Genomic DNA, 14,132 nt, shown 5'->3' on the forward strand with positions numbered 1-14,132 from the left:
AGTAAGGGAGGATATAACCCTGTTAGAGGGATAAATCTGCACCTACTCCATGAAAGGTGGGGGTAGAAAATAGTTGCACAAACTGTGAGACACACAAAAAAGGCTGCAAGTCAAATCTGGTTTGGATCTCCTTTGCATCAATTTGAGTAGCTATTAATTTTGTACTGGGCAAATGTAATGACAAAGAAAATTTGGCTCCTATTCTCTTTGAGGGCCTTTATTTATTCTGCAGGAAGTCCATCCTTTCTACCCTTTTTTCTCAAGCTATATTTGTCTCATCTATGGAAGTGGTAAAAATCTGCAGAAGTTTTGCTTCCCACTTCTCACAGAAACAAGCACAGAGGGCAAGAGAGCCTCTAGGTGGTACTGTGCTATAAAAAATAGTTAGGAACAGTGAGAAAAAAACAAGTTCACTTCTTGTTTGCAGTTCAAGATTTCACTTGGATTGCAAAGATAATATTTACAGAAGAGAGGCCTTTTTCTGTCCCGTGAAATTCACTCCAGCAACTCAAAAATCTTCTGTGTTTTAGCTCTGTCAAACTTTATTGCTTTGCTATTTCCACCTTTCTAACAGAGCTCTGCAGGATCCTACTTTATAGCCATTTTCACAGGGTTTATATGCTTAACACTACTAGATCATAATTTCATTGAAGATTGATTCTTGCCTGGGTATAGCAGAAACCCCTCTGCCAAATTTGATCAATGGCTTTCACATTAGCTAGGATATAGCCAAACATCTCACAGGAGAAGCACAACACTAGATTTCTTGTAGGGGTCTTTCCAGAACATATAAATCAGAGCAGTGCAAATCTTTGTGTAGAACAAGATAAATGTTTGAGGTGCCATGAAATTTGCAGACAACACCAAAGGAAAGAACAAGCCATTCTATAAGAACCGAGTTCTGTTTCAGGAAAAAATTGCAAACTAAAATAGATGGAAATAAAATCGATAAAACTGGAATTGCTTTTTATTTTTGAAGAGGAAAAGAGACCGAGGTTTTGATACAAGAAACTGTATCCCTTAGCTGCCTGGTGGATGCACACAGGCTCAAATTTCACCCTAGGATAAGTGCATTGCTGCTTCTCTCCTACAAGAGAAGAGAGTCATTCCATTCATGGCACATGGCAAGGATCTGCTGCTCCTGACACATCCTGGTCCTTTTCTTTCAGCTCTTTCCATTTGTTTTATTCCTTTCTCTTCCTCTGCACTGTGAGATCTCTTCTCCTCCCCTTTTTTTCACCCTTTCAACGTGTTCTGCCCCTCTTGACCCTGATGCCAGTCTGTCTTTGTGCCAGAGGCTGCAGTGATAGAGCTGAACACTGATTATGGATCCTATCTTCTTTATTCTTGTCAGAATTCCTGTCAGAAGCAGTGGATTAAGATAAAGTCAGGGTGGATTATTACAATACAGGCAAAGAGGTACCACAGAAATATTTTCTCATTTTGTTGAGTCTGCTGTGGAATTAAATCTGAAACACCTACCAGGTTTATATTCTCCTACCCAGACAGCCATTAATTGTTCTCCTCATGCAAACAAAGTAAAAAGAGCAGATGAGGAGCATGATCAGTGAGAATTTCTAGCCTGTTCACCAAGAGTCCCCAACAGACAGATTGTAGGAAAGCCTTCTTTTACTTTCTGAACTTTGTTTTTACCAGTAAAATCAAACAGAAGTAAAAAAAACTTTTCCATACTGCAGCCTTTTTGGCAGTAGGATTTCTTACATAAAACTCTGCAGTCCTATGTTCTGTACCCCTCTGCACAGAATATTAGTTCTGTTAAACAGTCTGATCAGACCTATTATAATAATTATACTTATTAATATGTACCTTAGACTAGATTGATTAGCATGTGATTCCAGATACAGAGTCTGTTTCACAGCACTAATATATTATGTGACCTATTATTTTAATCACAGTTCTAGTGATCCCATCTATCAGGTAAAATGTGGCTTTGAAAGCTGTGAAATGGAATGCAAAAATCCCACCATTTAGATTATATAATTCATTCTGGAAAGGCCAAAGAATCTGTGTACAAATGTCATTTCAAAGCAAGTAATTAACTTAATCCAATCATCCTATTTCATTACTTAATAACTTATCCTCAGAACAACAGGTCACTGCATTAACTAAATGGCAGAGGAACAATTTATGAAGAGTATTTATACTGTGCATGGGTGAAATGCTGATGAGTTTTTGTCTAAGTTTTTGGCCTCTACTTTATAAACAGTGTAGATCAAAATTCACAAGGACAAGAGATCTGCCTCACCTGGGGAGTGTGGAGTCTATAACAAAGATTGTGTAAATGAAAATGGCATGTTTTCTCTTAAATGCTTTTTTTTTTTTTGCAACTTTTCTTCCTGTGTGCCTGTAATTGAAGTAGATGCACACGTTTTGTCTGATGGATATTTGTTGCTGTGAAGTGACAGTTACTCAGTCGAGCATTATGAAGAGAAAATGCTTTGAACTTGTGCAAAGAACAGACCGAAAGGCTGGCTGGCCCATCAGAGAGCAGCTACCAGAAAAAAGGCTGTCACTGTTAAAAAATAAACTGGATTTGTGTCACCTTCCAACCTTATATCTCAATTGGTTAAAAGTTTTCACAAATGCTGGTAAACTGACAATATCCAATTAGGGCACCTTCAGGCCACAGAGGTGATTAAAGGGCTGGAGCACCTCTGCTTCAAGGAAAGACTGAGGGAGCTGGAATTGGTCAGCCTGGAGAAGAAAAAGTTTTTCAGTGCCTACAGGAAAGGTGGAGAGAGAGTTTTTACATGAGTATGTAGTGACAGGACAAGGGGCAATGGCTTCAGACTAACAGAGAGCAAGTTTAGATGGGATGTTGGGAAGAAATTCTTTACTGTGAGGGTGGGGAGGCACTGGCACAAGTTGCCCAGAGCCATGGCTGCCCAATTTTTGGAAATGTTCCAGTTCTGGTGGCATGGGGATTTGAAGTAGTTTAGGATTTTTTTGCCCCAAAACAAAATGGAAAAATTGATCAGCTTGGGAAACAAAGGATTATTTTGGGTTTCCAAAATGTATTTCAGGCTTTGTTTTAAACACGTTCACTTTAAAAGCTTATCTTTAGAATTCTTGAGCTATTACATGTAATGAGGGCCAGCAACCAGTGGTTAATCCAAAATTACATAGAAATACCCCTTTACATCGAAAAATAAGTTAAAAAAAAAAGTATGCCATTTAAAACAAACCAATATAACCAGCAGACAGTTTTGGCTTTAAAAAGATAAAAATCTTTTTACAAATCTACATAAATACAAACCAAATATTTTCCATTTATTTAATTATTTTAATTTATAAATTTGAAAGAAAATACATAGGAAATATAATTAAAAAATGAAATTAAATTACTATGTTATAGTATAACATAGTACTAGTTACTATGAATTTTTTATTTTCATTTGAGAAAAAAACATTGCACTTTTCTTCTAAATGTTTTAATTACAATATGGCAGTAAACAGCAGACCTGTGCCCAAATTGTTTCTGGTTTTTAGCTCGTTGATGGTTCTGTCGGATATTGAGGAAGATGCAGTGATTGGCAGTGGGTTTGCAGTCCTGCAGTCCGTTTTTCCCGTGCTGTCTGTCCATCCGTGCCCTGCTGGTGCTGGCTCAGCAGTGAGCTGGCTGCCCCACGAGAGGGCAGAGCAGGAACACAGAAAAACTCAGTGCGAGCCCATCCCAACCCATTCCTGTCCAGCGCTGCCCCCTTGGGTTAGGACTGTTTTGTAAAGAATAGAAACGTCCAGTTATTTTAGAGGTTTTGAGTCCATTCTAAGTGACTGCCTTGCAGACAGCCTCCCCGTATTTTTAGCACTAGACCTCTGGAAAATTTTGAGTTGCTAGTGATTTTCTGTGTAGGGCTGTTGTAAGAAGCACTGGTTTGCTGTAGTTCAAAAGTAACTTTTTTGTGAGTAGCTCATGTTTTGGGGGCTTTTGATAGGCTTCAGTACTATTGTGAAATAGTGAATGCAATAAGGAAAAAAAAAGAAATTGTTGAAACTCAAAGCCTGTGGTTTAAATGTTTGGTCTTCCTCATGTCTAAAACTGTATCACATCAGAGCTTCATATGCCATTCTACATATATATACATATATATATATAATCTGGGCAGCTCTATAGGTTTGTCTGGGAATAATGAAGTCTCATTATAAAGATTTTCTGTTCTCCAGGTAAAACATTACATCTTCTCCACAGAGCAGTGGTGTTCAGGTCGGTCAGCACGTGCACAGATATAATGAAGGAAATTGGGACCCCATATCCAAGCCAATGCTCATTCTGCTTTGTGGGAGGCAGAAAATGATAAACAGAAGATAACTCAGCAGACTTGGCAAAACAAAAAAAGAGCGTGTACAGAAATTCTTGGATATCTGAGATCCCCTTACCTGTATGCAGCACATGGTGCAAATCCACACAGACTTAGACAGGCACTTTGACACTCATTCTATCAAGATACTTTGGGTTAAATTTCCCTTTTTCTTGACTGTTTTTCAAGGAATAAAAGCCTATGACCACAATGTATTTATTCTATGTTTCCTGGTAGCAAAGTTAACTGTAGCCTTTGAATTTATGCCTTATAAATTAGCCAGGAGTCACAGACAGATAACTGAGGGGGGTGGAAGGGGTTATTGCTGCAATCTGCTCCATGCCATGGACTTTGTGCATATTCATTTATGGAGGTCAATGTGCTGAGCTGGGAAAAGGCTCTTTAAAAGAAATACAGCCCTTTCTAATGAAACCCACATAATCAATAATGGTTCTTGGCTTGTTTGTTTTGATTATCCTCTCCCTTGCTGATTATCTACTTGAAGCTTCACCAAGTCTGAGTTTGTGTGTTTAAATCTCAGATATACGTACACTACCCAGTGAAACACATCCCAGGATGTCCTGAGAGACACTGGAGGAGGAGTTCAGGTAACTCACTGCATGTGCTCAGGGTACAGCTTGAGTGTTTCTGTGATACTTCATCGGGCCATGCTGACATCTTGTCTGTTTCCGGAATGAATTCATTCATGAATGTGTGAATTTCATCTCAGTACTGCATTTATTCACACTTCAGGCCAAAGTTATAAGTCCACTGTGCATTTCCTAACATGCTTCTTATAAAATCTGTCTGCTAGAGCTCTGTCTAACAACTTAAAGGATTCATGAATGAATTAATCACTGTACAGTGAATAGCCCATTACTTGTTTGGCTGGTGTGAGGCCAGCGTGCTCAGTCATTTGCAGGATAAAGCATTACTGATAAATGTCACCTTGTTATATATCTTGGTCTAATTTACATGTATTTGCAGGCCATTTGTCTTACCAAGAGAGGTATTTTTTCTCCTGGATACCAAACAAATGGGTTTTAAAAGCAGCATTACTGCACTAAACTCTTGGGATGTTTTTAATGAAACCTGCAAGTGATAAATAACATTAAAATATGATTTCAAAAATTAAATGACCAGAAATAATAGTTCATACATTTGTCTTCAGGAGGAAAGTTAACTCCTAAAAATCCTGAAAATATATTATTTTTTAGTGTACTTAAATGCAAAATATTTAAAGATATAAAAATATTTGATTTTTAGATGGTTGAAAAGGCAAGGCCCATGGGTTTTTTTATTTGAAATTATCTTCTATGTTGAGCTGAGAAGCACATATAAATAAAAGACAACTGTTCATATTATAATGAAACATTTCAGCATTAAAAATATATATGGCTCTTTCTATCTAGATTAGATTTCAGGGGTAGTTGTTTTCGCACCTTTAAATGTTTTGAAGTTTAAAATTGTATTGTAATTTTACATGAGTTTTTACTGCAAAAAAACTCAAAAAGTTTGATAAGAACACAGTTTTCTGTTAAGATACATAGAAGTTCATCTTTCCAAGAAAAGCTGTAGAACTATAGAATACAGAATATAGCATTATATATAAGGATGATAATTTTGAAGAATCTTTAAAATTATGGGAATAATTAAAGGATAAATTAAAAATAAATAGAATTTTTTTAGTTGAAGTTCAATGCTCTTTAGAAAAACCTATTCCATTCATTTCATTATAATTTACACTTATTTCCACCAGATTTTTCTATAAGAGTATGAAAATAAATTCAAACATATATCAACTCATCACACAGAAGTATCAAAGTAACACCTAATCTTGCTTCATGGCCAAAAAGATTGCCAGAGCCAAGGTTAACCCTTAAAATTGATCTTCTGTAGCACAGTCCCACCATAAAGGCATCCTTTAAGTAGTAAAAAGGACAATCAATAACACATAACAAGAAAGGTCATTCTTAGTTGTCAGTATTTCTAAGTTTTATGTGCCATTCAATGAAGAAAGTCAATTTGGGCTGTGCATGTCCCTGTATTACATTTGTTGCACAGATTTCATGGCATGAGGTTTGATTGCAGAGTTCCTCCATGCAAGGGCCTGAAAGCTGTGGTATATTTTTAATATACACACAGGCATCATGTGTACTGTGACAAAGCTGGGCAGCATCTTCTTCACTGTATTGTATTTTATATTATCAATTCACTCTAGATTTGTATAGCTTTAGGCAGGTGTTTTCAATTCTTATTCACATTAATGGGAAAGATGTTGGGTATACCTATGAAATATTTAAATTTTCTTTAAAAAAGCACAGGAATAGTTGAAGACAGGAGGATATTTTCCAGTCAAAATTTAATAATTATCTAATATTGTCTATCCAGTAATAGGTCAATCAGATTACATTAAAAAAAAATCCACTCTATTTCACATTTAAATTTTGCCTATTTCCCGGGAGGACTAGCCAATTTCTGACTTGTCATCAATTTTTAAGAGTTCACTAGGAAGAAATAGAGTTGATAATGAGATTATGAACAGTTACTTAATGACAGACTCCATAAAAAATGGGTGTGGAAAGTTAGACGACAAACTGTTGAGGCCAAGCTCTAAACAATATGCACACAGTGAGCTTGAGAACGTGACTGACATGGCTGAGCACCTGGAGACTGCAGCCCCATGACTGTGATCTCTGACCACTGCCTTTAATAAACCTGGAACCAAGTCATGACAAATCCTCAGGGCTAAAGTTCCCAAGGAGCCCATGCAGGAATCAATGCAGCTTCATGGGCAGAGTTCACTTTGCTCTGGCTGTGCTGCTGTGAAAATCATCCATTGCATGGCCTTCAGCAGCTGCAAAGATCACCTTCATTCCAAAAATTCCTCTTGACCTATAGATACAAGGTTATAGGGCAAAAATTATCATGGTCAGACTCTTCCCTTGCGCATCTAATTGCTTCTCAGGATGCAGGACTTCTCTGAAAGTGCAGGCCTGGCTGCAAAACTAAGAATGAGTGGCTGGGGACACAAATGAAACAGTAATTCTTATGCAAGCAGTATTCTGGACAAAAAGTGAGTATTTGTATAAGCCAGTTTCAAGAAGGTCTGTCAGCACTCTGGTTTTTGTGCATCTGCCTAAATGTCTTTTCATGCGGTGTGTATTTAACCCCTTTGCTGAGCTGGCATATCGACAACAAAATATTTTCCTGGAATTGAAAACTAAAGGGGCCAAAATTCTCTAGGAACACAAGCAAAATTCCATCTACCTGTCTTAGACAAACCTGTAGAGCTCCCCACTTTAGGGCTTCTGAATTCCAATTATGTAGTACTAGATTTTGTGTTGTAGAAGTTGCACTGCCATGGGACAAACAAATGGCCCAAACTCTGAGTACTTTACACACCTTAGGGCACTGGACAGTGAGCTGACTGTGGCCACATCACCTCTGATGGAAAAATGAGTCTGTATGGGGCTGCAGCAGCTGTAATTAGCAGGACTATCTGTAATTACTAGGAGTACCTGGTGTCAGCAGCAATTATGAGTCACATCTTCAAGGATCTCTCCCTGGCTCTGTTACTGTTCCCTGGCTTCCTTTTACAGATACTAGAATAATTTCTTAGTCTGTCTCCTTTTATCTTTGGAGAAGTAAAACTTTGTCTTGCCCAGAGAACTGAGTTGCCTTGAGATGAATATGACCTGACAACTATTACTTGGATGTTGTAAAATCTAAATGTACAATGCCCCAGATGAATGGGTATTATTAGCTAATAAGTATTGTGTGTGGAAATGGTAATAACTGGGGTGAGTATTTTAAAATCATAACTAGGGATGAAACACTGGATTCAAGAGCATAATTTACTGCTGAGTGGAACATCATCTGCACTCCATTCTAATTAGCTGGATTACACAACTGCAGTTTGCGTGGCAAGGATGAAATACTGTTTATGACTCCATGAAAACCTTCAGTACAATCAGCACTCATGAAAGCCAACAAGTGGTCAATAAAGTTGTTGAATTTATTATTATGGGGTTTGGTGGTGATGTTTTAGTTCGTCTGAGGTTTTGTTTGTTTGTTTGTTGGTTTGGTTGTTTGGCTTTTTTTAATAAGACATGTGGGAAGGACTACAATTTAGAATCCTTTCACACCTCCTCAGTCTCAACTATTGACCCCTGCCCTGATATTTACCCCTCATTCTAGTGTGCCCTGCAGACTGAACCACATGGGCATACAAATGTGCAGGTATATATGAGACCATTGCTCAAAATAAGTATAAATAGGTGATACAGTCCCTGCAATACATGAACAAGTCCCAAGAGCATTATTGCTAAGATTGTGCAATGAAAATAAAATCAGAATATCTGCTTAACCTCCCTGTTTATCCACGCTGGACACTTTATGCAGTAAAATGCAGATACATTTCCACAGCTATAAGTAGCAGAAATGGGAAAGCACTCTGGTATCACTGTGTCATATAAAGCAACTATCTAAAAATAAGATAAAAATCATAAAATTCTAAAACTGTGTAAGGGAGAGCATCATAGTCAGTGAACTGTGAATTCACTGACTATGAAAGCAAAGCCAGTGGTTCTGTCTGTGTGGTAGGAAAACTATCATAACTATTGGCCTAAAATAAATTTGTGTGAGACAAGGAAAGTTTCTGACCAATTTCCTGCTGCTTATCTGCACACTTTGGCTCTATCAAACACACCTTTAGGTTTGTGCATGTTTGGATATTTCTGAGTTTTCTTTTCCAGAATCTTCATTCCAAATTTCAGTTTCTTGTTCAGTTTTTTTCTTCCTAAAACCTTCATCTAGCTTTACTTATTTTTTTTTACTCTAAAGGTGTAAGTTTGATCTTTATCCCTTAAAGACTTGGATATCAAAGGAACTTCTATTCAGTTTGATATATATGAAAAAGACCAAGATGCCTTCCAGGCAAGTGGTCATATCAGCAAGGTATCAGAGCCCAGCTCCTGGTGGTGGGCAGGATATCTGAAAGAAAATCTTTCCCCATGGATTTCACTCAGCTTCTGTAAACCAAGGCAGTGCAAGTACAAAAAGAGAACAAGCTATGGGCTCAAGTATGTAATTTCTGCAAGTTTCAATTGCAGAATGCTAATAACTGCACCCTTTACCATGCTGGGCAATAAACTTATGATTTATTGGATAATCATAGCTTCTTGGCTAGATTTCCTCCTTGTCTTCTCTAAGTTTTATTGAAATTTATTTCAGACGCTGCACTTTGCATAAGTTTGGTGGCAAATTCAGAAACTTATTATTATGTCCCTAACAATCAAGCTAGAACTGCTTTTTTTTGCCAAATATCTCATGTTAGGATCCACAAAAAAAAAAAAAATACAAATATAGTTAAACTTTTTTAACATGGTAAAATATTGGCATTCTCTTAAATATAATTTTATTGCTAAATGCCTGAAAGAGGTTTTTAGTGACTATTTCAAAATATAGTGATTGACAAATCTGCAGTTGTGTGATGAAAATTCTTTGGATGGGGAGCGTTCTGCTTTTTTCATAGTCATTGAATTTACACTGGTGTCAGTGTGGTCAGAAGTGGATCCCAATTAACATTGTCAGAGGCATTTTATCAGAGGGATGGAGTAGGAAGGGTCAGCTGAGTCCTATTGACTGTGGCCTGTTAAATGGACAGAGATTTTTGCTGGGTGAATGTTTCACACTCTGTACTGCACATCGTTAATTAATGGCTCAGCATGTGCTGAGTGAGAATAACAGCTCTGCACTGGATGCTCAGAAAACAAGATTGATCTTCAAGTACCTGAGGGAGGATTCAAACCACAGCCCAAGAGAACAATTTCACCTCCACTCCACAAGTGGGGCTTTTCCTGACAGTGGATTTAAATAACTATTATTCATGTTCCATATAACCCCTCCCTGACCTTTGGCCTCAGGCTTCAGAAGAGAACCCATGCATGTTCTCCAGGGATGCTTTCCCTGCACAAACCTGAACTCATATTCCTCAAAGATTCCCTTTTTCCCAGCCATTTCTTGTGCTACATGAAATATGTTCCAATTTTTTTTATTGTAGTAAATTCAGCAGTAAGTGCAGCCTATTTAAAATAATTTTAGCTAAACATATATTACTGCTTCTACAAGCAGAACCTCAAATTTTCAGAAGTGCTCTCCTCTCTTTTCAGTGCCAGGGGAAACGGAAGGTAAACTATAGTGCTTTAAAAGTAAGCCTCTTCCATCTGGATAGCTACCCTTAGACCTACTTCAGTCTGCCAGGAATAGCCTAAAATTGTTTCTATTTTTCATCTGTAGTTAAAACACTAACAGGCATAATGAGAACAGGAGCTTTTATAAAATTACTGACTGCCAAGACGATGAATTTATTCTCTTCTGTTAAAATGAGGCTGGTTTTTAGGTTTGATGTCATCTTATGTGGTTTGGCTATTATTCTGCCTTTAAAGTAGCTAAATGAACTTTTTCTTAATACTCAAGAGCACTATTCCTGCTGCTATATTTCAGGTTCTAGCAGAATTTTCATTATAATACTTTATTTTCAAGAGCCTGTGACTTCACTGAAAAAAAGCTGCAGGCAAAACAAATGGATCACAGAGTCTCAGCTTGGGAGTAAGTCAAGAATGGCTTATTTAAGTTGATTTTAAAAAGATAATATGAATTTTGATGAATTTTTTTCAAGGTATTATATTTACACATTTTAAATAAATGTCTTTCAGAATTATTCTTTATGACTAGATCAGCTCTCAGTCTTTAAGCAAGCATGAAAAAAGATTTGTGTTTACCAGTACAATCCAGAGCTATTAAATCAGTTTATGTTAAGTGTGGAGTTTTCTAAACTCATGATCTTTTCGTGGCAACGGGTTTTGGGATTTGGGTTTCTCTTATAGGTTTTTTTTTGTTTGTTTTTATTTGTTTGTTTGTTTATTTGTTTAAGGGATATTTAAATGTGTCTGTGTGATTATATACTTCACCATTTTGTTTCATACACTGTAAGTCTATTTATATTGTACCAAATCACAGCCCAGCAGGTCAATCCCCATTAAAACCAGGATACCTAAGCAGGCTGCATCTCCTGTGCCCTCCTCCTCTTTCCAGGAATGGTGATGACAGGACATGTTAGGGGCTCTGGTACTTGTTGGGGAAAGATGATGTTTTCCTTTGGAAGAAAAGGAGATCTCAGTGGTTACACATTACCCCCGTGGCAGCCAGACAGGAACAGCTTTGATGCCTTTTCCTGCATAGGTTTGCTTCATCATCTCTCCTTGACAACGTACATTTTTCCATGGTTTGTTTCCCCATCTCTGTATTAGTATCTGCTATGGGGAGTTCTCTGGCTAATATTAAATAAATGTTGTTTTTAATTGGAGCTCTGAGGATGTAGTAGTCTGCAACCATGCCAGCACTGGAGAGATGCTGTGTGATCTTGCTGATCTGCAGCAGTTCAGAGGACAGGATATAACTTGCTTCAGTTTCCCAGCCCCAGGGCCTTAAAGGGTTAGTGAAGATGAATGGAGTTGTCTTGCTAAGCCATTTGCTCCTTTTTCTTTCACTTAACGGGTGAAGCCATGCTTTCTAATGGAATGCAAGTGTTCTTTCCTTGAACTGTGAATATTCCTCAGGCTTACTCTTGTGTAGGACACGTTTGATCTTACTGAGGTCCACTTGGGCAGAGTGGAACATTGCTGGGTTAAACACACTAACACTCGTATCATATTCATGTAAATTTTTTGGGCTTTTGAAGTGTTGTGTCTGCTTACATGTGTGCTCTCACTTTAAAACCACAGGCAGCTGCACATGCAGACTGTGCAGGCTTCTATCAATGGCTCTGGGAAGGTCAATGATGCATAACCTAAGGAATAATCATTCATTGTAATGACTTTACCATGAAGCTTCACCACCGTTTATCATCCTTACAGCAAATCTATTCATAGGTATTGAAGCCCAAAGTGAAGATTTTCAGGATTAATTTAGGCAATGAAAATAAGTGCATGTGTTTACATTGCTGAACAGTATTCCAGTTCCAAAAAATGACAATAAATTAAATTAAGAATATTTTTGTTATGGGTCAAATTCTGCATTTAACAATCAGGTGATGAGGCAGCTAAAATCCATTTTATTTAATGTGCTTTTTGAATTCCAGAGTAGATGAAAATGTCCATGTAAACACTGCAGTTAGGTACTTCATAAAATTATTCTGCTGATAAACATCAAAGGACACAAGGCTGTCCACTATCCCCTTAGCACAAGGCCTGCTGGAGGTACTTAAATCTATCACTGTCCTTCTGCACAGTTTGGGGAAATTGGTTCGTAAACAGAACATGTTAAAATAGAATTCTTTCTCCCAGTCTTCAGATTGATATTTTATTTTAAAGTTATATTTGTGAGAATCAAATAGTTTGATGGTTGCAATTCATGTAATTTAACTTCCCTAACATTAATAGAAAATCACCTTATATAGAATCTTAAACTCTTGAATAGAAAAAAAAAACGTGACAAAGGTGAAGCTACTTCCTTCTTCTTACTTCAAATTTCAAAGTACTGAGGACTCACCAGTATTGGATGAAAATCTGGCTCTTGAATATCCTCATCTCTTAGTAGACTGAGGACTTCTTGCTATGGGCACATGAACCTTACAGTAATGACTTGTACCGTTAATAACTGTGGACAAATGGAAAGGGAACTCCAGGATCACCTGGAGTGCCACATCTACAAAGTCACACGGATGCAGCCCCCCAGTACCTCAGCATCTTTCTGTTCATCACTCCTGTGATTAGTATGCCACAACTCTTTCATTTAAACAGACAGACAAAGTATTTGATTGCTTCTGCCCCATTTATCCATTTTGTTCTCAGAATTTCTGAGGTTTTTGTAGCTTAATACAGGCAGCATGGCCAACATATAAAAATTTGAGTATCATTTTAGGAATGTCCTTTTACTTCATACAGAATAAACATTAATTTTAGCAAGGAAATTTTTATTTCCTAAAATAATATGCAGACTTTATAATCTCTGTTTTGCATATTGAAGTGTTAAGAAAAGTTTAGATTGAAAATTGTAGGGGGGTAGCATATAAGAGAATTAAGATAGTGTAGAAAGTAATCTTACCCCTAAGGAGTTGCAGCTGGGCCAATTATCAAAGATTAGAACAGGCCTGACTTTAACAGGCCACAGCTGCAACCAATGAGAAGAAGATGCTATAAAGGAGTGGGGTGGCTGGGTGAGAGGGGAACTGGAGTCAGTGGCTGCTTTGAGAAGAAGAAAGAGTCAGTGCTCTGAGGAGATGCCTACAAGAAACACCAAGAAGGTGTGAAACTCTTGTGATAAGGAGGCAACAGCATGGAACCCCTGCAATAGGATGACAACAGAAAATATGCAGAAGCCTAGTTGAAGCTGGATAATACAGTCAAGAAGAATGCAAGGGGCCCAAGATTCAATTAAATTCAGATACTTTTCACTGGAAAAATTGTCTTCCTATTGGCAAAGGGTAGACAGACAGTTAACTGGTAGCATTTTCAAATCAGTAACATTGCACAACTCATGTTAGGAGAGAGCGATGAGCAAAGTGATATAAAAAATAAGGATATCTTTTGTTGGCCAAGACAAGCTTTGCAGGGACTGGTGTAGGACTCAGGGACTCAAATCATAATCAGGGTAAATTAAATAAGAAATAATGTGGATATGCTTCATGCAGTTGCAGCAGCAAATTCAATTAAATTTAAAGTTTAAAATCAAAGTTGCACTTTTCAGTGGGTAGATCTAATAGATATGTAGGCTTCCTGAGTGATAGTCTTCCTTTGCTGGGGAAGGGCA

Source organism: Molothrus aeneus, chromosome 14 (genome assembly GCF_037042795.1).
Source record: "Molothrus aeneus isolate 106 chromosome 14, BPBGC_Maene_1.0, whole genome shotgun sequence".
Lineage (NCBI taxonomy): Eukaryota > Metazoa > Chordata > Aves > Passeriformes > Icteridae > Molothrus > Molothrus aeneus.